A 20,536-nucleotide genomic window follows, 5' to 3' on the forward strand; every position below is an offset into this window, starting at 1 on the left:
TATGAAGCTCAAACTGTTGCAACACCTGCCCTTTAAATTCATGGCTGAGGCTGTGTTGTGTCTGTTCACTGTTTGAGTTTGATATTAAATGAAGAGCATTGAATGGGAAGGAAGGTTTGAATAGAAGAATAAAGATCTCCTCTGAAGGTATATGGGGTCCTGGTGAGAGCGTACATGGAACACTGTGCACAGGTCTGGTCTCCCTCCTGGAGTCAGCCTGTGGGATGAAGAGAAGGTTTCAAAGATTGATTTGGGGGGTGCGGTAGTGTCCTCAGAGAGATTACATTGACTGGGCCTGTCTCAAAATTGGAGAAATAAGAGGTGGTCTGAGTGAGACAGACACAGTCTCACAGGGTATTGACAGGGTGGGGCAGGAATGGCGTTTTTCCTCACTGGGTGTTGAATAAGGTCACAGACTCAGAATCCGATGTCGTCTGACAGGTCGCAGATGAGGAGTGCAGCGAATCTTTGGATTTTTTTCCCCACAAGGTTTCTAAATTCACAAGGAATATTGAAGGGCGGAGCGAAGATGGGAACATTGCAAGAAAGTGTCCCTGAGGTCAAAGATCAGCCATTATCGGAGTGAAAGGCCGAACTGGCGCAACGGGCCGAAAGGCAACCCCTGCTACTGTTTCTTATTTCCTAAATCACGAGTTTACCTTTGCGCCTTGTTCTCCCTTGGCCTTCCGCCTGTCGGATTGCACAGGGGAGCGGTGAGAGCTCTGGAGATCCATCAGCAGCCGCTGCGGTTATTTCATGCTCTTGTTATTTTATCGCTGTTTCTCTGTATTTGCACAGTTTGTTACCTTAAGCACTCTGGCTGATCTTTCACTGCCTGCTTCTGTTATGGTTACTATTCTATACTTTTTCTAAGTATGTCCGCAGGAAAATGCTTCTCCGGGTGGAACGTAGTGATTTATCTGGACTCTGATAAAATTTACTTTGAAATTTGAGTTTCGGGGATTTTCCTTTAATTCTGGGAACAAACTGTGACTGACATCTCCAGCTCCCAGTAGCTCCCTCTCCCAGCGGTGATCGCTGATTGGCTGTGTGGTGTCAGTGGGCGGGACGCTGTTTGGACCGGGACCGAGTGGGCCGGAGACCGGGAGTTGCGCCTCGGGTTTCGGCTGCACCACCGGCGGGTCGTGAATCCTTTCGAAGGCAGAGCTGAAGCGACCGGCGGAGATTCCGTGAGATGTTTCAGCTGCACGGAGGCGCCCGGCCTTTCCCCGTCGAGGATCGGGGCCTGTTGTCTGGAGTTGTCTCCCAGACCCGTCCCTTCCTGCTGGGTGACGGGAGCTGCCCCGCAGCGGCTGCCGGTGGATCTCCGGAGCTCTCACCGCTCCCCTGTGCAATCCGAACGGCTGAAAACCAAGGGAGAACAAGGCGCAAAGGTAAACACGTGCTTTAGAAAATTACGAACAGGAGCATGTCTGGCCATTCGGCCCGTTGCGCCTATTCCACCCTTTCCTCAGAGTAGTCCTTTTTAAATCTTTTTATTGAGTTTAAACAAACATAAATGAAACACGAATACAAAGAGCTTGAGAGTACATAATTAATAGGTTAAGGTATAAATACAAATAGATGATAATAACCTCCCAAACTCATAGGTGTTACAAAAAATGGAGAAAATAAATGAAACAAATCCTAACCGACATGGGCCATTGCATTATATCAATTATACACAGTAACGTCAATAACTCCGCACCTCCAACCAAATAATTAAGGATATTAAAAGTAAAGTTTTGGAAAAGTAAATTTAGCTCATATGAAAATGTTGAATAAATGGTCTCCAAATTTCTTGAAAATTAACTGAAGGGTCAAAGACAACACTTCGAATTTTTTTCTAAACTCAAACAAGAAATAGTTTGAGAAAACCACTGAAATATAGTTGGAGGATTAATTTCTTTCCAGTTAAATAGGATAGATCATCTAGCCATTAATGTAACAAATGCAATCATCCGCCGGGCTGAGGGGGGAATAAATGACTATTATCCACCATTGGTGAACTGAAAGTTGCAGAAATAGGATGCGGTTGCAATTTGATATTCAGAACTGTTGAAATAATACCAAAAACATCTTTCCAATAATTTTCCAAACGGGCAAGACTAGAACATGTGGGTCAATGAAGCAACTTCAGAATGACATCTGTCACTGGTTGGATTAACATAAGAATAAAATCAAGCGAGTTTATCCTTGGACATGTGAGCCCTATGAACATCCTTAAATGGTATTAGGCATGTTTAGCACAAATAGAAGAAAAATTGATTAATTGTAAAATGTTCTCCCACTGCCCTGTGGGTATAAGAAAATGAAGTTCTTTTTCCCATTCCTTCTTAATTTTTTTCTCATAGTCCTGGCTGTATTTTCATGATCGTATTATAAATGATGGCTACTAAACCCTTCTGGCAAGGATTCAGAGCCAGATTTTTTTCTGTAATGTCCATTGGACATAATTTCAGAAAAGACTAACATTCAAGAAATTTCTAACTTGCAAGTATCTAAAAAAAAAGTGTTTTAGGCTGGATAGCTGTTCAAAGGACATAAAACTGTTATCCAAAAATAGATCACGAAAACATGTTATACCTTTTGTTTTCCATAACACAAAGGCTGGGTCCATAAAAGAGGGCTGGAAAAAAAAGTTAGATATCAGAGGGCTTGATAAGATAAACTTATTCAAGCCGAAGAATTTACGAAATTGAAACCATATTCTTAATGTATGTAGATTAGTTATTTGTTTATTTTGTTTAGATAAAGCAAAAGGAGGCAAAAATCCTAAAATAGAAAACAATGAGAAGCCTTGTACAGATTTACACTCCAAATTTACCCATTGTGGGCAAGGTACTACGACCAATTCTCGTGTCCAAAATATTAACTATCGGATGTTAACTGCCCAGTAGTAAAATCTTAGGTTTGGCAAAGCCAAACCACCTTCCTACTTAGTCTTCTGTAAATATTTCTTACTTAATGTAGGATTTTTATTCTGCCACATGTATTAAGATATTTTGCAATCAATAATATCAAAAAAAAGTTTTAGGAACAAAAATTGGTAATGCATGGATTAAATATAAAAAATTGGGTAATACTATCATCTTGTTAGTATTAATTCGACCAACCAATGACAGAGATAATGGGGACCACCTGGTAACAAGTTGCTTGATTTGGTCAATTAAAGGTAAAAAAATAACTTTAAATAAACCCTTATGTTTCTTGGTAATTTTAATACCCAAATAAGTAAAATGATCCGTGACAACTTTAAATGGTAAGTGTTTATAAATTGGAACTAGCATATTTAATGAAAATAATTCACTCTTATTAAAATTCAGTTTGTAGCCAGAAAAGCTACTAAACTGAGCAAGCAAGGATGAAATAGCAGGAATAGATCTCTCAGGGTCAGATATGTATAGTAGCAAATCATCAGCATATAATAATAACTTATGTATCTTACCCACGGGTAATACCAAAAATATTAGGTGATTCATAAATGGCAACGGCTAAAGTTTCCAAAGCAATGCCAAATAATAGAGGACTTAAAGGGCAGCCTTGCCTCGTACCAGGGGACAACTGATAAAAAGATCTTTGATTATTGGTAAGAACCGAAGCCAAAGGTTTATAATACATTAATATAATCAATGATATAAATTTCAAGCTGAAATTAAAATTCTGCAACGTATTAAATAAATATAATCATTCAACTCTATCGAACGCTTTTTCAGCTTCTACGGAAATGACATTCTGGTATTTTAGATGAAGAAGTATAAATTATATTAATTTATTTTCTAATGTTAAAAGATGAATAACAGGTTTTAATAAATCCGGTCTGATCTTCAGAGATAATTTGAGGTAATACATTTTCTCATGTAGTGGCCACAATTTTGGAAAAAATCGTAGAATCCGCATTCAGCAAGGATATTGGCCGATAGGATGCACATTCTCCCACTTTACATAATTACTGGAAGGACATATTTACTACTATTTCCTCAATTTGGAATATAGATTTACAACCTCATTTTATTACTGCAATTTTTGGCATACCAAATGAAGAGGGTAATCAGTTTTCCCCTTCAATCAGACGAATGATTGCTTTTGTAACATTAATGGCCAGAAGGTCTATATTACAAAATTGGAAAGAAGTAAATCCTCCTACCACGTTTCAATGGCTTTCTCAAACTATTTCTTATCTGAGCCTGGAAAAAATTAGAAGCACTATTTTTGACTCATCAATTAAATTTGAAGAAACTTGGAGACCGTTTATTCGACATTTTCATATGAATTAATTTGGCCCTTTCCAGACCTTCTTTCTGCTTATTCACGTTCTGGTATGGAGTTCCGGAGTTTGTTGACACTATCATATACTTATAAACTGTTATTATTGCCCATGTTAGTTTAGTTTAGAGTTTTATTTTTCTTAATATATACTTTTTTTTCACATATTTTCAAATTTTTTTTTCTCTTTTTTAATCGTTATTTTTGATTTTTTTCCATATATAATCATATGGACTTGATTGATTAAGGTATTTTCTTCTGTTGATGTTTAATAGGATATTGTTATCTTATTATCAATGTGATTTCAAGTTTATTGTATTCATAATTTACTCATTATTATGTTATGTTTTTTTGTGTATATGTGAAAATCAATAAAAAGATTGAAAAAGAAAGAAAAAGGATGCACATTCAGTGGGGTCTTCAACTTTTTTTAAGAATTGGTGAAATGGAGGCATCATAAAAAGATTGTGGTTATTTACTTACAGTTAACGCATCTTTAAAAATTTTACAAAGCCAAGGAGTGAATGTAGAAGAAAAGGATTTTAAAAATTCAGCAGTATAACAGTCTGGACCAGTGGCTTTAACTGAATTCATTGAAAAAGGGAGTGGGTTCCCTTTTCCAGACCCTGCCCGGGGACGTGCCTCTCCTCAGGGTTATATTTTGAACCTCTCGGACAGGGACAGGGACTGGGTTCCCCTTTCTAGACCCTGCCCGGGGACTTGTGCCACTCCTCAGGGTTATATGTGGAACCTCTCAGGCAGGGACAGGGAGTGGGTTCCCCTTTCTAGACCCTACCCAGGGACTCGTGCCACTCCTCAGGGGTATATATGGAACCTTTTTGACACAGACAGGGAGTGGGTTCCCCTTTCCCAGGCAGATGCCTGAAGGTGACCGGGAGCCACCAGAGGGTCTGATGTAATACAAGCCCTGGCACGGTGGGTCACTGAGGTAAGGGAACCCATTTGAATGACAGCCCGACTGCATGCGGATTTTGAGAATTTATCCGATAGATGCAGAAAAAAGGAGAATCCCTTGCGTACTTTATAGCTCGTTTTAAGGATACGTGAGAGTCCAATGCCGGCAAACCCCTGGACAGATCAGTATGTCCAGCTGGCAGTGCAGACTTTTCTAAACTGTCTCAGGCCGAAGCTGTGTCAGACCTGGCCCCGGGTGACATAAATTCTGATGAATAGGGAGCGCAGTTGACTCTTTAAAGGGACTGTGGAAAAGCGAGAGTGTGCACAGGGAACTGGTAGTGAGGAGATGGAGTTCGGGTACTGGCGAAGAACCCAGAACGGGTGTCAGGATCGTGCGGACAGTGCAGATGAAGAGGACACTTGGCTAAGGACAGAAACGGGGTTTGTAGAAAGAGGGGACATTGGGCCAGAGATTGTCGCACTGCATTCACAGACAAGAATAATAAGCGGCAGGAAGAGAGCCTGGATGACAGTGATACTCGACAGAGTACCACATTTACTCTCCACAATCGCTTTGGTCCTGGATAGGACAGGCCAGAGGGGACAGATCACAGTGATACTCGACAGAGTACCACATTTACTCTCCACAATCCCTTAGGTCCCGGATAGGGCAGGCCAGAGGGGACGGTGATACAGGCAGCTGTGATCTGGCTCACCACACAGTCAGGCTCTTTTCTTACTGCTGCAATCAGGTAGAAGGTACAAGACCCTCAGGACTCGCCCCACCAGGGTCAGGAACGGTTACTACACCTCAACCATCGGGCTGTGGAACAACACAGGATAACTGCACTCACTGGTCATAGAGAGGCTCCCACAACAAATCATCGTACTGGGACTGTATCAAAATGAGTGAAATTGGAGGTGGTTTGACTGAGACAGATCACATTCCTGTCTCAGAATTAGAGAAATAGAATCTCACAGGATATTTACAGCGGAAGAGCTGGAATGAAGTTTCCCATAAGGTGTGGAACCAGCGCTCAGATTCTGTGACACCGGTTCCTCAGCACAGCCAAAGGAAACATCATTCCTGCCTCTACCCTGTCAATACACTGCGAGACTGTGTCTGTCTCAGTCAGACGGCCTTTTATTTCTCCAATATTGAGAGAGACCCGGTCAGTATAATCTCTCCGAGGACACTACCTCACCTCCTAAATCAATCTGGGAAATCTCTTCATTCCCTTCATCCCACAGGCTGACTCCGGGAGGGAGACCAGACCTGAGCACAGTGTTCCATGTACGCTCTCACCAGGACCCCATATACCTTCAGAGGAGATCTTTATTCTTCTATTCAACCTTCCTTCCCATTCAATGTTCTTCATTTAATATCAAACTCAAACAGTGAGCAGACAGAACACAGCCTCAGCCATGAATTTAAAGGGCAGGTGTTGCAACAGTTTGAGCTTCATACCGGGGGCCACGGAGCAAACAGGGTGTCACAAATGGAGGAATGTGGGAGCGTTGTATGTCTGAGCCCAGCCGTGTGTGTTTGTGTATCAGGATCAGGTTTAATATCAGCGGCGTATGTGGTGAAATTTGTCAGCAGCAGATTGCATTATTTAATAGTAAAACCTACGGATTACAATAAGTATGTATAAAATTATATTTAAAGTGTAGTGCAAAAAGCGAGGGAAAATCCTGAGGAAGTGTTTATCGGCTCATTGTCCATTCAGAAATCTGACAGTGGGGAAGAAGCTGTTCCTCAACCGGGGAGTGTGTCTTCAGGGTCCTGTACATACTCCTTGATAGTAGAAATGAAAAGAGGTCATGTCCTGGGTGATTGGGGTCCTTAATGATGGATGTCACCTTTTTGTGGCATCATCTTTTGAATGTGTCCTGGATGCTGTGGAGTCCAGTGCCCATGAAGGAGCTGGCTAAGTTTACAACTTTCTGCAGCATTTTCCGATCCTGTGCAGTGGCTTCTCCACACCAAGCAGTGATGCAACCAGTTAGAATGCTCTCCACAGTACATCTGTAGAAATGTGCAAGTGTCTTTAGTGACAGACCGATTCCCCTCAGTCTCCGAATGAAATATAGCCGATATTGTGCCTTCATTGTAACTGCATCAATATGTTGGGCCCAGGATAGTTCCTCAGAGATGTTGACAGGCAGGAAATGGAAACTGCTCACCCTTTTCACTTCTGATCCCTCGATGAGGACTGGTGTGTGTTCCCTCAACTTCCCCTTCCTGGATCCACAATCAATTCCTTTGTCTTCATGATGCTGAGTGCAAGGTTGTTGCTGTGACACCACTCAACTTGCTGATCTATCTCACTCCTGTACTCCTCCTCGTCACCGTCTGAAATTCCAGCAACAATAGTTGTGTCATCAGCAAGTTTATAGATGAGCCTAGACACACAGACGTGAGTGCAGAGAGAGTAGAGCAGTGGGCTGAGCACGCATCGTTGAGGTGTGCCCGTGTTGATTGTCAGCAAGGAGGAGATGTTATTTCTGATTCACACAGTCTGGGGTCTCAATAGACAATAGACAATAGGTGCAGAAGTAGACCATTCGGCCCCTCGAGTCTGCACCGCCATTCTGAGATCATGGCTGATCATTCACTATCAATACCCAGTCCCTGCCTTGTCCCCATATCCCTTGATTCCCCTATCCATCAGATATCTATCTAGCTCCTTCTTGAAAGCATCCAGAGAATTGGCCTCCACCGTCTTCCGAGGCAGTGCATTCCACACCTCCACAACTCTCTGGGAGAAGAAGCTCTTCCTCAACTCTGTTTTAAATAACTGACCTCTTATTCTCAATCCATGCCCTCTGGTACTGGATTCTCCCAACATCTGGAACATATTTCCTGCCTCAATCCTATCAAATCCTTTAATTATCTTAAATGTTTCAATCAGATCCCCTCTCAATCTCCTCAATTCCAGCGTGTACAAGCCCGATCTCTCCAATCTCTCTGCGTAAGACAGCCCTGCCATCCCAGGAATCAACCTAGTGAATCAACGCTGCACTTCCTCAATTGCCAGAATGTCCTTCCTTAAACTTGGAGACCAAAACTGTACACAATATTCCAGGTGTGGTCTCACCAGGGCCCTGTACAAATGCAAAAGGACATCCTTGCTCTTGTACTCAATTCCCCTTGTAATAAAGGCCAACATTCCATTTGCCCTCTTCACTGCCTGTTGCACTTGCTCATTCACCTTCATTGACTGATGAACTAGGACTCCTAGGTCTCTTTGCATTTCTCCCTTACCTAACTCGACACCGTTCAGACAATACTCTGCCCTCTTGTTCCTGCTTCCGAAGTGGATAACTTCACATTTATTCACATTGAATGACATCTGCCAAGTATCTGCCCACTCACCCAGCCTATCCAAGTCTCCCTGTATTCTCCTAACGTCCTCTTCTCCTGTCACACTGCCACGCAAACTTGCTGATATAGTTTTCAATGCTCTCATCTAAATCGTTGACATAAATCATAAAGAGCTGTGGTCCCAATACAGAGCCCTGTGGTACCCCACTAGTCACCTCCAGTCAGTCCGAGAAACACCCATTCACTGCTACCCTTTGCTTTCTATCTGCCAACCAGTTTTCTATCCATGTTGAAACCCTGCCCCCAATGCCATGAGCTCTGATTTTACTCACCAATCTCCTATGTGGCACCTTATCGAATGCCTTCTGAAAATCTAGGTACACAACATCCACTGGCTTACCCTCATCTAACATCCCTGTTACACCCTCAAAAAACTCCAACAGATTAGTCAAGCATGATTTGCCCTTGGTAAATCCATGCTGGCTCGGCCTAATCCTATTACTGCCATCAAGATGTGCCACTATTTTGTCCTTAATAATGGACTCAAGCATCTTCCCCACGACTGACGTTAGGCTAACAGGGCGATAGTTCTCCGTTTTCTCCTTACCTACCTTCTTGAAAAGTTGGATAACATTAACATTCTCCAATCTTCAGGAACTGATCCTGAATCTAAGGAACATTGGAAAATGATTACCAATGCATCTGCAATTTCCTGAGCCACCTCTTTTAGAGCCCTCGGATGCAGACCATCTGGACCAGGGGATTTATTAGCCTTCAGTCCTACCAGTCTACTCATCACAGTTTCTTTCCTAATGTCAATCTATCTCAATTCCTCTGATAACTTATGACCCTGGCCCATCCGTACATCTGGGAGATTGCTTGTGTCCTCCCTGATGAAGACAGATCTAAAGTACGCATTAAATTCTGTTGCCATTTCCCTGTTTCCCATAACAATTTCTCCCAATTCATTCTTCAATGGGCCAACATTGCTCTTAACTATCTTCTTTCTCTTTACATAGCTAAAAAAGCTTTTGCTATCCCCTTTTATATTCCTGGCTAGACTGAGCTCATACCTGATCTTTTCTCTCCGTATTGCTTTTTTATTTAAGATCTGCTGTTCCTTAAAACTTTCCCAATCATCTGTATTCCCACTCATTTAGCCCTGTCATACTTCTTTTTCTTTAATGCTATACAATCTCTGACTTCCTTTCTCAACCACTGTGGCCCCTTGCACCTCTTTGAATCCTTCCTTCTCTTTGGAATGAACTGCTTTTGCATCTTTTGTATTATCCCCAAGAATATCTGCCACTGCTGATCCACTGTCTTTCCTGCCAGGGCATCCGCCCATTTAACTTTGGCCAGCTCTTCCCTCATGGCTCCGTAGTCTCCTTTATTTACTTGCAACACTGACACCTCTGATCTGCCCTTATCCCTCTCAAATTGTAGATAAAAACTTATCATGTTATGATCACTACTTCCTAATGTCTCCTTTACTTCAAGATCACTTATCAATTCCTGTTCATTACACATCACCAAGTCCAAAATAGCCTCGTTCCTTCTTGGCTCAAGCACAAGCTGTTCCAAAAATACATCCCTTAGACACTCCACAAACTCCACAAAGTCCTCCTGGTGAGGATCCAGTGGCAGAAGGAGGTACAGAGGCCCAAGTTTTGGAGCTTATTGATTACAATTGAGGGTCTGACTGTGTTGAATGCTGAGCTGTAATCATCAGCCTATCTTGTGTATTGCTATTGTCCGGGTGATCTGATGCTGATTGTGAGAATTGTTGACCGATTGTAGCGATTGGCAAATTGCAGTGGATCCCTGCACACAGACAGGAGTTGATTGACCATGACCAACCCCTCAAAGCACTTCATCACAGTAGTGAGCGTCACTGGGCGATGGTTGTTGAGGCAGGTCACCCAGGTATTTTTGGGCACTGGTATAATTGTTGACGTTCTGAAACGCGCGTGTGTGTGTGTGTGTGTGTATGTCTACGTGTGTTTGCATGCTTGAGCAGAGAGACAGAGTACTTGAGGCTTTCCAGTTCGATGCAGGAATATTTCCAGTAATTGGTGTGCCTTGAAAGACGGGTCACAGTGTTGGGCCGACTATTCAGATCAGAACAAAATCATTTACCCAGCAGACTGAGCTCACAACCCGCTCTTGTGTTTCAGAGTTATTTACAAATTGAAATGTACAATTTAAATTGCGCAAAGTAAATTTATTATCAAAGTATAGGCACATCACCATGTATAATCCTGGGATTTGATTATGTTGTAAATTCAGTAAACTCGGGAACCATTATAAAATGAATGAAAGATCGCCCCCAACAGGACAAACAAAATAACCATGTGCAGAAGACAACAAAATTCAAATACAAAAGAAATAAAACCAAAAAATAACCCAGAAATAAACATCAAGAACATGAGATGAAGAGCTGTTGATTGTGTCCATTCATTGTGGGAATAGCAAAGTTTAGGGATCTGGTCTCAATTTAGAAATTTTTTTGGTTTAGCGAATTTTTCATTATCATCTCCCAATCTCCTTAATTATTTTTTTTAATCCCTTCCATGACTGACAAAGTCTTTAAGGATTGGGATGAACTAGGTATTAAGTGTTTTTGGGACTTGTTTATCTCAGGATCTCTTGCATCATTTGACCAATTGTCAAATCAATTTGCACTCCCAAAATCACATTTTTCCAGATACCTTCAAATTAGAGATTTTCTACGTTTCCAATTAGCTACTTATCCTATAGGTCCAGATAAAAATTTACTGGAAGGTCTTTTAAATTTAACACCTTTTGTTAATGGTTCTATTACCAGTATCTATAACTTGTTGATTGATTCTAGACAAGACTTTTTAGATAAAATAAAAAAAACGCTTGGGAGGATGACCTAAATTGTCAGATTTCTGATGATAGATGGAATAAAATTTTTAAACAGGTTAATAAATCATCTACACACATGCTCGTCATTCTCTTCTACAATTTAAAGTGGTTCATAGAGCTTACATTTCTAAACAGAAGCTGTCCAGTTTTTACCCGAATGTTTCTCCACTTTCTAATAAATGCAACTCTGCTGATGCCTCTTTAATTCATATGTTTTGGTTTTGCCTTACAATTGAAAAGATTTGGCGGGAAGTATTTCATACCTTCTCCCAACTTTTTAGGATCCAATTTGACCCAAATCCCCTTACTTCCTTGTTTGGTATTATTGCAAATGAAGACATAACTTTAAATACTCCTAACCTACAGGTTTTAGTTTTTACCTCTCTTTTAGCAAGAAGAGTAATCTTCCTTAAATGGAAGGAGTCAACCCGTCCTACACATCTTCAAAGGCTACGTAATATTATGTCGTATTTAAATTTAGAAAAGATCCGCTGCTCAGTCTTAAATTCGAAACAATCTTTTTATGATATTTTGGGACCTTTCCTAAATAACGTTTCCAATTTATAAAGTTTAACAGTGCACAGACTTTGATGTATATTTTTATCTTCTCTTCTTAAGTGAATATGTTTTTTTTTCTAATCCATTGTCATCCATCAGCTTTTTTCTTTGGTAGTTGGTAGGTGGTTGACTTTTTATATATATATATCTTTTTATATATATAATTTTTTTTCTTCTGAATAAAAATATTGTAAAAAGAAAGCAGGACCTGTTGGTTGAGTGTAATAACTGTTCCTGAACCTGGGGTTGATGCTCCTGAGACTCATGCACCTTCTTCCTGATGGCAGCATTGAGAAGAGAGCATGGCCTGGGTGGTGGGGGTCCTTGATGATGGATGCTGATTTCCTGCGACAGCACTCCACAGAGATGTGCTCAGTCGTGAGCAGAGTTTTACCTGTGATGTGCTGGGCCATATCCACTATGATGTGCTGGGCCGTACTACTGAGGACAGAGAGTTCCCGCTTTCTTGTAATTGCAGTTGTGTCCCGGGCTCGGGACAGATCCTCTGAAATGTTAACACTGTGGAATTTAAAGTTGCTGAACGTCTCCACCTTTGAGCCCCGATGAGGATTGCCTCATGGCTTCCTGTTTCCTCCTCCAATGTCCATAACCAGTTCTTTGCTCTTGCTCTCATTGAATGAGAGGCTACTCTTGGACCATAAGACCATGAGGGACAGAAGCAGAATTAGGCCATTTGGCCCATCAAAACTGCTCTGCCGCTTCGTCATGGTAAATCCATTTTTCCTCCCAGCCCCAATTTCCTGCCTTCGCCGCGTATCCTTTCATGCCCTGACCGATCGAAAGTCCATCAACGTCTGCCTTAGCAAAAGGAAAAGCAGCATCCGTCATCAAGGCAAGATGAGATGAGGCACCTCCCACTACATACCCATCCATTTCTGTCCCTCCGCCCTCCCCACTCTCTTGCCTACAAAGCTCACTTTCACTCCTTACCATTACCTACCCAGGACTGTTTACAGTGCAGGCATTACAATAAATAATAAACAGGACAGTAGGGCAAGGGGTCAGTCCAGGCTCTGGCTATTGAGGAGTCTGATAGCTTGAGGGAAGAAACTGTTACATCGTCTGGTCGTGAGAGCCCAAATGCTTCGGAGCCTTTTCCCAGACGGCAGGAAGGAGAAGAGTTTGTATGAGGGGTGCATGGGGTCCTTCATAATGCTGTTTGCTTTGCGGATGTAGCGTGTAGTATAAATGTCTGTAATGACAGGAAGAGAGACCCCGATGATCTTCTCAGCTGACCTCACTATCCGCTGCCGGGTCTTGCGATCCGAGATGGTGCAATTGCCGAACCAGGCAGTGATGCAGCTGCTCGGGATGCTCTCAATACAACCTCTGTAGAATATGATGAGGATTGGGGGGAGGGGGGTGTGAGATGGACTTTCCTCAGCATCCGGAGAAAGTAGAGACGCTGCTGGGCTTTCTTTGCTATGGAACTGCTGTTGAGGGTCCAGGTGAGATTCTCCGTCAGGTGAACACCAAGAAATTTGGTGCTCTTAACGATCTCCTCTGAGATCGATACTCAGCGGGGAGTGGTCGCTCCGTGCCCTCCTGAAGACAACAACCATCTCTTTCGCTTTGCTCACATTCAGAGGCAGGTTGTTGGCTCTGCACCAGTCCGTTAGCCGCTGCACCTCCTCTCTGTAAGCTGACTCGTTGTTCTTGCTGATGAGACCCACCACGGTGGTGTCATCGGCGAACTTGATGATGTGGTTCGAGCTGTGTGTTGCAGCACAGTTGTGGGTCAGCAGACTGAACAGCAGTGGACTGAGCACACAGTCCACTGTGCTCAGAACCCCGTGCTCAGAGTGATGGTGTTGGTGATGCTGCCTCCCGATTCGGACTGACTGAGGTCTCCCAGTCAGGAAATCTAGGATCCAGTTGCACAGGGAGGTGTTCAGGCCCAGCAGGCTCAGCTACTGTATGAGGTTGGTGGTGGGTGCTGGGAGATCCCCAGAGTCAAGATGGTTGGTGATGGTGTGGGAGACAATGTCCTGGTGTTCCTTACTGGGGTCCTGTTCGAGGGGTAAGTAAGTGGAGGTGTCTGAGAGTTGGCGATGGGCCTCTGCAAGGTAGGGGTCAGTCCGACAGACTACTACAGCATCTCCGCTATCTGCAGGTTTGATGGTGAGTTTAGGATCAGTGAAGTGGGGGTGGAGAGTCCAACGTTCAGACGGAGTGAGGCTGGAATTGGAGAGAGGACGTTGAAGTCCAGACGGTTAATGTCCCGTCAACAGACTTAGTGGGGCCCTGTTCAAATTCCTGTGGCTTCTTTATGCCCCTTCCGAGGTCAGCACATCTTTTCTTAGACATGGGGCCGGAAACTGCTCACAATGCTCCAAGTGAGGCCTCTTAGTAAAGCCTCACCAATGCATCCTTGCTTTTCCTCTCGAAGTGAATGTCAACATCACAGAGAACTTCCTCAACATCGACTCAACCTGCAAATTATCCTTCAGGGAATCCTACACGAGGATTCAGAAGTCCCTTTAATTTTTTATGTTTTTTAATATTTTTTCCAGTTACAAAACTGTCTGCCCTTTTATTTCTTCTACCAAAGTACACGACCATGCCGTCCCCGAAATTCAGTCCTTCATCCATTGATGTCCTCTGTAAATCTTTCTACAGGAAAGGAACAGCAATTTGTGTCCGGGAATTCTCAAATTCCGGACACATCTATGTCCGGATATTTAAGGAGTGACCAGATATTTCCATTGAAACACCGATATATCAGTTGTTGATCCTTGAAGTAGTGTCTCATCTCAGCCGGAGACGTGACTGAAATATTTTCGATGTAACTCAGTGAAATCCACTGGAACCGGGCGCTGAGAACACAAGTAACAGAAGTAAGGCTGTTTACAAGAAGGGGATGAGCGGTCTCCGTTTTCTAAAGAAGCCGAGATCCTTGAATGTGTCAGGCAGGATGCTGGAGATGTTTTACCAGTCTGTTGATGTAACTGCAGTTTTCTTTGCCGCTTTACCCTAATGCAGCATCGGTGCAAAATAAACTCATCAGAAAGGTTGGAACCATCCTTGGCCACAACCGGGGCTCTTACGAGTGAGTGGTGGAGAGGAGTGGTGTCACTAAACAAATGGCCATCCATTACGGACAATCGGGCACATCCTCTCCATGACCGACTGCACAGGCAGCGGAGCACCCTTTCGAACAGACTCACTCAGCACCGCTGTCACAAGGACCGTTACAGAAGCTCTTTCCTATCAGATGTAATAACCATATACAACAGTTCATCTGCTAACCGGCCACCCACAGCTCCAATCTGTTCATTAAATTTGCCGACAGCACCACATTGATTGGCCCAATCTCAAACAATAATGAGGTGGCCTGCAAGGAAGAAGTCATCTCTCTGACACACTGGTGTCGAGAAAACAACCTCTCCTTCAATGTCAAAAAATCGAGGGAGCTGGTTGTGGATTACAGGAGGAATGGAGACGAGCAAACCCCTAGAGACATCAGTGGATCTGGGGTTGAGAGGGCAAACAGCTTTAAGCTCCTCGGGACCCTCATCACTGAGGACCTCGCGTGGTCTGTACACACAAGCTGTGCGGTGAAAAAGGCACAACAGCGTCTCTTCCACCTCAGACGGTTGAGGAAGTTTGGTATGGCCCCCCAAATCCTAAGGACTTTCTACAGGGGCATAATTGAGAGCATCCTGATTGGCTGCATCACTGCCTGGTATGGGAACTTTACCTCCCTTAATGGAAGGGTTCAGCAGAGAGTGGTGCGGGCAGCCCTGCGCATCTGTAGTTGTGAACTTCCCATGATTCAGGAAATTTACAGAGACAGGTGTGTAAAAAGGGTCCGTAGGATCATTGGGAACCTGAGTCCCGTCAATCACAATATATTCCACATGCTACCGTCGGGGCAAAGCTACCGCAGCGGAAAAGCCAGGACCAAGGCTCCGGGACAGCTTCTTCCACCAGGAATCAGACTGCTTAACTCACTCTGATTTGAGTGCATTTCTATGTCACCTTGACTGTTCTGTTTATCATAAATTATTATGAATTACTATGATTGCACCTTACACATTTAGACGGAGTAACAGTTTTACTCCACATGTATGTGAAGGATGTAAAAAAGTAAAGTTAATTTAATACATCTTTCTGCGACAGATCATAGTTCAATAGTCTCTGCAATATTGTTTCATGCATTATTATTGCACATTGGTACAGTATTACTGTGTATGTTATTATTCTCTATTTTTTGTAAAGTCTTCACACTGTTAAGTCCGATTTTAAATATTGCTGCTGTAACGAAAGTATTTATTATTATTATTCTCCAGCCCTATATCTCTTTCACCGACTTCACCGCTCTTGACTTTACGCCTCCCCCTTTCCCGTTTTCACCTATCACCTCACGTCGCCCCACTATCTGACTCCCGTCCTTCCTTTCCAGTCCTGAAGGGTCTCGGTCTGAAACACCGACTGTTCACTCCTCTCCATCGTCGCCGCCTGCCCCCCTGAGTTCCTCCAGCATTTTGTGTCTGTTGCTTTGGGTTCAGGATCTGCAGATTCTCGCCTGAAAAAAAATTGCGCATGCGTGGTCGTCGCCACCAATCCCGACTATCGCGCATGCGCTGAGTAGCAGAGTCTGACAACGACCGGACAAAGGTAAGAGCGGGTTCCGGCCGGGTTCTGATTCACCGGCGTCTGAAACGCGACCGAAGGACAGTTACTGTGATTTCCAGCAACACCGGTGCTGCACCCCGCGATGCTCCTGGTCCTCTCCCTCTCTCTCAGCCCCATGATCCGTACCCGGCCCCGGAGAGATTTCGACTCCCCGGCGTTGATGCCGCCGCCGCTTATTTTGCGGCGCATGCGCATTCGATGCGGCCAGGGAGGTTTCTCTCTCCCTCCCCCTCTCTCTCCCTCCCCCTCTCTCTCCCTCCCTCCCCCTCTCTCCCTCCCTCCCTCTCTCACCCTCTCTCCCTCGCTCCCTCCCCCTCTCTCCTCCCTCCCACCCACCCACTCTCCCTCCCTCCCCTCCCCCTCTCTCCCTCCCTCCCTCTCTCACCCTCTCTCTCTCTCCCCTCCCTCCCCTCCTCCTCCCTCCCACCCCCTCTCTCTCCCTCCCTCCCTCCCCTCTCTCTCCCTCCCTCCCCCCTCTCTCCCTCCCTCCTCATCACCTCTCTCCCTCTCTCACCCTCTCTCCCTCCCTCCCTCCCCCTCTCTCTCCCTCCCTCCCTCCCCCTCTCTACCTCCCTCCCTCCCCCCTCTCTACCTCCCTCCCTCCCTCCCCCTCTCTCTCCCTCCATCCTCCCTCCCTCCCTCCCCTCTCTCTCCCTCCCTCCCCCTCTCTCCCTCCCTCCCTCTCTCACCCTCTCTCCCTCCCTCCCTCCCCCTCTCTCTCCCTCCCTCCCCCCTCCCTCCCTCCCTCTCTCACCCTCTCTCCCTCCCTCCCTCCCCCTCTCTCTCCCTCCCTCCCACCTCTCTCCCTCCCTCCCACCTCTCTCCCTCCCTCCCTCTCTCTCCCTCACTCCCCCTCTCTCTCCCTCCCTCTCTCCCTCCCCCTCTCTCTCCCCCCTCCCTCCCCCCTCTCTCCCCCCTCCCTCCCCCCTCTCTCCCCCCTCCCTCCCCCCCTCTCTCCCCCCTCCCTCCCCCCCTCTCCCTCCCTCCCTCCCTCTCTCTCCCTCCCTCCCTCCCCCCTCTTTCCCTCTCTCCCTCTCCCCCTCTCTCCCTCTCCCCCTCTCTCCCTCCCTCCCCCCCTCTCTCCCTCCCTCCCTCTCTCTCCCTCCCCCTCTCCCTCCCCCTCTCTCTCCCTCCCCCTCTCTCCCTCCCCCTCTCTCTCCCTCCCTCCCTCTCTCTCCCTCCCTCTCTCACCCTCCCTCCCTCTCTCACCCTCTCTCCCTCCCTCTCTCCCCCTCTCTCTCCCTCCCCCTCTCTCTCCCTCCCTCCCCCCTCTCCCTCCCTCCCTCTCTCACCCTCTCTCCCTCCCTCCCTCCCCCTCTCTCTCCCTCCCTCCCACCTCTCTCCCTCCCTCCCACCTCTCTCCCTCCCTCCCTCTCTCACCCTCTCTCTCCCTCCCTCCCCCTCTCTCTCCCTCCCTCTCTCCCCCTCTCTCTCCCCCCTCCCTCCCCCTCTCTCCCTCCCTCCCTCCCTCTCCCTCCCTCTCTCCCTCCCTCCCTCCCTCCCTCCCTCCCTCTCCCTCCCTCCCTCCTCCTCTCCCTCCCTCCCCCCTCTCTCCCTCCCTCCCTCTCCCCCTCTCTCCCTCTCCCCCTCTCTCCCTCCCTCCCCCCCTCTCTCCCTCCCCCCCTCTCTCCCTCCCCCCCTCTCTCCCTCCCCCCCTCTCTCCCTCCCCCTCTCTCTCCCTCCCCCCTCTCTCCCTCCCTCCCCCCTCTCTCCCTCCCTCCCCCCTCTCTCCCTCCCCCCCTCTCTCCCTCCCCCTCTCTCTCCCTCCCCCTCTCTCTCCCTCCCCCTCTCTCCCTCCCCCTCTCTCTCCCTCCCTCCCTCTCTCTCCCTCCCTCCCTCTCTCACCCTCCCTCACTCTCTCACCCTCCCTCCCGCTCTCACCCACTCTCTCCCACCCTCTCTCACCCTCTCTCTCCCTCTCCCCATTCCCCTCCCCCTCCCCAGCTTAATGGGGCATGACCGCCACCTTCTGCTGCGGAGTATGCGATGGACTCACATTCTAAATCCCTTCACCCAATCGCACACATACACATACCCTAACCTACACTTTATCCTCCCCATCCTGGTACCCTATTTCTGTTTATCCATCACATCCTATAAAAAACCCTGTACCCCTTAAGAAAGCTAAAAATACCCTGACCTGTGTTCTCCCACCCATGGCCAGCAACCCTTTTAATGTGAATTCCTGCACCCCCAATTCCCTTAGATTAATTCTCATCATCTCTCTCTGTATCCCATACTTCCTGCAACTCAGAACTACATGTTCTACTGACTCCTCTTCCTGACATTGCTCACACAGTCCTGTCTGGTGTTTTCCTACCAATTTCAGTGTTTGGTTTAGTGCACGGTGCCCCAACCTTAACCTTGTCCACACAATTTCCTCTCTTCTGTATCTACTTCCTACCCTAGAACCTGCAACACTTTTATGTATTTGATATAAATGCCTCCCTTTCCCCTCCCTGTCCCATCTTTCTTGCCACATTCGGTTAATTTTTTCCCCGATTACACACTTAACCTCTGCTTTACTAATACTAATGTGCATTTCCATATTTTCTTTCTTTATTGCCCTCTTTGCCAACTCATCCACCCTTTTGTTGCCCTTTAACCCCTACATGAGCTGGAACCCATAGAAATTTAACCTGACCTCCCTGATTTGCAACTCTTGTGACTGACTGAAGGACTTCATGAGGTACATCTTGCCGGCTGTTTGAGTGAGAAGACCTTAAACTCGCCAGTACTGAAGATGAATCTGAGCATATCAATGCTTTGACTAGTTTAGATTTCTCCACCCATCACAATGCAACCAACACTGCCATCATCTCCACTGGACACACCGCTAACTTATCAGATATTCTTCTGCTGATTGCAATTGCTTTTGCTGGTATAGCCACCCCAAACCCTGTCACTCTGGTCTCAGGTTCCTTCGCACCATCTGTATAGACCTGAGTATAATCACTGTACTTTTCCATCACATAACAGTTAAATGCACTTACCAAATCAGTTTTATACTTTCCTTTCCTTTTTCCCTCTAACAAATGCCAGTCTACGTCAGGCCATACCAGCTTCCATGGAGCTACAACTGGATAAACTCCTGAAGGACTTATCCTTAAATCGAACACCACATGATCTAGCAATATCATTCCCTACACGACTAAAGTTTTCCCTCTGTAACTACCCATTTAACACTCATTAAGAAGGGTGAGAATCATTGTGTCCCTGCAAATTAACCCAGTAGTTTCCCATCAATTGCGTCCTTCTCAATTCCAAAGGCATTGTTCCCATTTCTAACTGCAGGGCTGATACTGGTGATGTTTTAAAAGACCCACTGCACACTTTCAAAACCTGAGCCTGAATCACATCCAGTTTCATTATAAGAGACCTGGCTGCTGATCCATATGCTACACTTCCATAATCCAACACAGATCTTACTAAAGCCACATACATTCTCTTCAATGCTGAACAACTTGCTCCCCATTCCCTAGCAGTCAAACATCTCATCACGTTTATTACTTTTTTACAATTCTCGTCAACTTTTCTGATATGGTCTGCCCATGTTAATCGTGAATCAAATATAACTCCCAGAAATTTAAATGATCCAACCCTTTCTAATTCAATCCCATACATCCTTAACTTCTTCCTACTTCAATTCTTTTCCTAGTGAAAAATACAGTTTGAGTTTTTTCCACTGAAAATCTACATCCCCAATCATAACCACACTCTACCAATTAATCAATTGCTCCTTGTAGTTTCCTGATTATATGCTCCGTGTTCCTGCCTCTTTTCCACAAGCCCCATCATCTGCAAACAGTGACCTACCAATATCCACTGGTAATCTTTGTGAAGACATCATTGATCATGATGATGAAACGTAACGGGCTAATCACACTACCCTGAGGTGTGCCATTTCCCACTGTG

The 20,536-nt window shown here is 45.5% G+C and overlaps 1 protein-coding gene across 3 annotated transcripts in view; it reads left to right on the plus strand.

Annotated features, from left to right (window-relative positions):
• Positions 1–1,076: 1,076 nt before the first annotated feature.
• LOC132385988 (zinc finger protein 420-like) overlaps positions 1,077–20,536 on the plus strand; it is a 39,819-nt gene continuing 20,359 nt past the window's right edge. For 2 of the 3 annotated variants that reach the window (XR_009509375.1, XM_059958220.1), the window contains exon 1: positions 16,486–16,603. The gene's annotated coding sequence lies outside the window, so the exon portion shown is untranslated. Of the gene's footprint in view, positions 1,395–16,388; positions 16,604–20,536 lie in introns of those variants that run through there. The other variant, XR_009509376.1, reaches the window with a different exon arrangement.

This window comes from Hypanus sabinus (genome assembly GCF_030144855.1).
Source record: "Hypanus sabinus isolate sHypSab1 chromosome X2 unlocalized genomic scaffold, sHypSab1.hap1 SUPER_X2_unloc_8, whole genome shotgun sequence".
Classification (NCBI taxonomy): domain Eukaryota; kingdom Metazoa; phylum Chordata; class Chondrichthyes; order Myliobatiformes; family Dasyatidae; genus Hypanus; species Hypanus sabinus.